We start from the raw sequence: 4855 nt of genomic DNA on the forward strand, positions 1-4855 counted from the left end.
TCCAGGTCCTCTTTATTGATCAAAATAATGCTAGAGAAATGTTAATGTTTCGCCAAGTTATTCTACGATATCTTACGTACCTGTTGCTATGCGTGCTTAATGGATAATGACAGTGTGTATTTCTACAAGCGAGCAGATACGCGGCCGGTCATATCTATTACCCTATATGTGCCATATATGTGATGTCCAGGTTTCTTGCCACGGAGTTCATCATGAAAAAATTAAGTTAGCCCAGTAATGTGTATCAGCTTTTCTCTCGTCCCGCAGTCAAGTTTCCACCGCGCTCTTCACGATATTTCTTACTCTCTTACATTTCTTTTTGCTTCCACCAACAACAGTTCCTCACATCCCGTTCCCACCTCCACCTCTCAGACATGTCCGATAATGCCCTTTCCCCTAGCTAAATCGGTTCTTCCCTTACGCCAACCCTTTCTTACCTTCTAAGTATCTACCTGCTCATGTAACCTAGCTTTTAGGTCTAATTTAGGTATTCCAAATTTTCAGATCAGTTCGTGAAATAGATGAAACACCCCCTTTTACCCCTAAGCAACTTAACGAAGTTATACTATTTTAGTCCAGCCGATGATTTCAGCAGTAGCGGCGATTGAACCGGTGTTGTCGTTGAGCCGAGAACATTAGAAAATATAGCTGTCAATGAGCCAGTGATCAGAACAACTTGAAGTATTTATAATTGTTAAATGAGCGAACAAGTATTATAATGTAGGAATAATAGCTTTTCGAAAAAAAAAAAATTACAAGAACAAAGAGCAAAATTTTACGTTTTATAATTAATTATATTTGTAACAACTTCACACATGGTGTTGTCTACAGTTGTAATAAGTCCGTAAAATGTATTAGTGAATTAAGTAGAATAATGTAACATAAATTAATTTTCGTCATATAAATCAAGGCTACGAAAGACTAGAAAACGCAGGAAAAATTTAATCATCTAACAATTGTGCTTTAAGACTTAAGAGATGGCTATTGGACTTCATGTTTGGAAACCAATTCACTCGCCTGAAATCATTTTTCGTGCTTCAATTAATTTTTTGTCTCCTAAGTCACACAGGACGTCGAAAGGAAAAACTGTAGAGCCGTTCTCAAATAGGCCACTTCATATTGCACACAAATTCTTCACAAACAATGAAGAACAACCGACGAACTGACATTCCCCTTTTATAATCCCCTTTTTTTTTTTAAAGTGTTACTATATTATTGTGTTAAACTTGAATCTACACTCGTAGAAAATCTAAATAAACAATAATGATATATGTTTTTTAGAAATGTTTTGTTCTTACAAAAACAGTAAAATCGTGTTTTGTGGTAATTATCGTATGAATTGTGTCTTAGTTTTTCTTTCATTAATATATTATTTAATTAATTAATTAAATTAACGAGCAGCGCTCGTCTTTTTTGGCTCGAAGGGTGCATCTTGCGCGTCCTGCGGAGTGTCTGTTTGGACGGTTTTCGGCTTTATCAATAGATTTGCTTTCTACCGATGAAATGTTTAATCACGACCTGACATAACTGTGACTGGATCTCGCTGACCCAGCGCCCAATCTCTTCCTTTAAGGCGTAAATAGTCATGGACTTGCTGACATAAACTTTTTCGCCTCTAAAGCTCTTAAGGAAAGAAGTCCAAAGACATTGCGCTTTAATATCCAAACGGCTAATTCTAATCAATCAAACGAAAAACTACAAAGCCAGGAAGTGCCTCGTGTTATAATGTTATTACTCCACGCTATATGTAGAAAATAAGATCGTCATGTCGAAACTATGGACTTTCAAGCTCCAGACCATCTATCTGTGGCGGGAAGCGCCAGGGTTGTTCATCTCGATATCGCTTGACGTATTTTGCGAATCATAGTATTGGAATATACCATTGTCAAACAAAAATAAAAGCGTGTCTGGTGATTTTCAATACTGGCAGACGGTGTACCTAACTGTCATAATGGCTTCACTATCGAAGGACACCAGCAGAAATAGCGCCAAGCTTGGATTTTTCCCCTTTTGTTACGCCACATTGCATATATATATATATATATAAGGTGAATTTTTCCTTCTCCGACGATGGCCCCTGAAAAAAAGTTCAAAAAGACACAAAAATTTTTGACTCGAACGAGAAACCTAGCTTGCAAACTCTTCTTTATGTCCCTATTTGCAAAATAGACTCGATTTTCGTGATCTCGGACGCATGAAGCATTCCTCTTGACGACTTAGTACAGACGCAATTGTCACTTACTTTAATTATATTAAGGTATATTTATCCAGTCAAGCATTCATAAACTTTGATGCAAAAAATTGAATAAATTGCTCTGACCGAATCTGAAGTTGCCTCACGGTGAATAACGCTCCCTCCCGAACGCACCAAAAGAAATCGCGTACTACGAGCGTAGCTACACTTTTATTTGCATCCCCTCACTGAGGTGTACGAAAACCTCTCTCCAGACCTCAAGGCGAAACAATACTCAAGCATGCGGGGTCTAGCTTTCTGTAAGTTAGAATCTCATAGCAACGAGGCCTGGTCTGCGTAACGCATTAGCTCTTAAAAGCGCTAGAAAAAGGTTCCAACGAAAGTACAAGAGGCTGCTAATTAACCTACCCCTATGGTTGAGTCAGTCCTATTATATCATTATTGGTATTCTAACGATTGTTCAAATATTCATGCTAGCAATAGGCTAAGAGCTACAATAAGGAACGTAGCATTAAGTCTAACTCGAACAGTATCTAGCTAAGCCGAAGTTTTCCGGGCGTTTGTTAGTCCTCGTGGTGTCCATGACTGCCCGTAGCATACTAAAAAAAAATAAGCTAGTTTCGAAAGAAAAAAGAGAAGCTAGTTCCTTTTCTTCAGACAGATATCTCCCTATCGTCCTTCTGTTGAAACAGAAAAAGATTTGATCACACTGACCGAAACTTTATAGTAAAGAAAGAATATGCCTGTAGTGTGTTATCAATAAAATATTGATCTATTTTTTTACATCGTCAATCCAATTGTTATCCCGTGACGTATTTGATCAATCCGCTACCGCTCACCTACTGCAAAGCAAGGGATGCTGCAACCAAACCCTCTTTAAAAACATGAAAAATTTCATAGTTCACTGATTTTTTGATTAACCAAAGGGTAGGAAACAATTTTTTGTTGAGTGCAGGTTTAGCCACTGTCGTTAAGATTACGGCAGCACGTTATCTGGTGAAATGGCCGAAGACGATTGTGATAGGACGAAAGTTATCTAAAGTAGACGAAAGAAAAGGCACCCAAGGATGCAGGAGTTTTGGGACAGAGTTCAAGTACGAACGAATATGGTGCATGTCAATATGGTTTTCATAACCATCCTACTTAACTTGATTTTGATGGCCTACATCACTCTTTTTTGGAGGTCAGTAAACCAGAAAAGCAAAGAGTCCTCTTTTTCTTATCAAAAGGGGGCAGTAAGGGACGCTGCCTAAAATGTTGGAAAGCTCCTAAATGAAACAGAATTAATCCTTTTCTTTTTCTTCCCTAAAGATCACAACCTGATGATCACTCTGATTTCGTCACTGATATAAATGGAAATTTTTTTCCAGATTCAGTAAACACATACTCACTTAACTGTTGATTTTTTCATACAGCGAATGGTTGGAAGAAGCCTAGTAAATCAGCTTTTTTTGTTATATCCACCTGCCTTTTAGTAAAAATACGACAGTCATTTTATGGTAAGATTGCCCATTTAACTTGAAACGAATTTGTAGACAAATGACCCACTGGATTGGGCACGCAGGGGAAAAACACCCGGTCGGCCGCTGAGAATTCATACCTTAGACCTAAGAGGAGACTTCCAAAACGCAGGAAACCTGGAATACAGTTAAGTGGTTAACGTCTGAATAACATACAGATCTACTGCGCTTAAATACGCATCTTAGCTATGCCAATTTTCTATTAATTTTGTTTATTGGCCTACATAGCTCGGGAGAAATTTCGTCGTGGCCGACACTAGCCGCCTAATAACTGAATTGATAGATTTAGGTCTAACTTAAGAAGAAGAAGCTACAACTCGATGTACAAGGTTGGCTGCTTGGCCAATAAAACCCAACTGCTGGACACGACAGCTTCGGTGAACAAATGTAAGAAGCCCAGGCCTTATAATATGGTGCACTATAGAGGCGGTACTTAAACCAGTAGCAGTCAGCATCTAGGCTTTGGGAAGCAATTTTGTAATAGGTGGGTTGCGCTTTGTGTGACTACTACTATTATAAGGAATTGAGGAGGTGAAAGTAATGTTATATGGTTAATAAATAGTCAGCGATTATAGTTACTGCACGTTAGGGTTTTTTTCTACTAACAAGTCCATGCTAATAGGATCTAGAGGTCCTTATTATTCGGGTCTTAGAGCGAAAGTTCCTTTTGCTATTCTGTGATCTTCATCATTTTCCGACAAGGGTATATCGAGGATATCTAGATAAAAATGGCTCAAAGTCTCACGTATTTAAGGTCGAGCGCTTTGTTGAAATGAGACATCTAAAGAGCTTTACTGCCTGCAGCTAAGTGAGTGAAAAATAGGTGCGGAACACGGTCTCAGCTTGTATGGGATATGCACCATAGTCACTTGTTAAATATATACACGTTGCGTTATGCTATATCCTATCGATTGCTGTTATCAGTGGGGCACAGGATGAAGTTTCTAATTTAAGGTACAATAATTTACTTTACGATTAAGTTTAAAGCCACATTAATTGACATATGTCTAACCAGATAGAACCTGGAGACCCTTTATTCTAAGTCTCCGGCCACCACTCCATCGTGTAGGCAATTCTCCATTAGTGGCGTTGTATATCAATAATATAACAACAAATAGTCGAAAGTCGTTTTTGCAGAAAA

This window comes from Varroa destructor, unplaced genomic scaffold, assembly GCF_002443255.2.
Source record: "Varroa destructor unplaced genomic scaffold, Vdes_3.0 BEIS01000003.1, whole genome shotgun sequence".
In the NCBI taxonomy this organism is placed as follows: Eukaryota; Metazoa; Arthropoda; class Arachnida; order Mesostigmata; family Varroidae; genus Varroa; species Varroa destructor.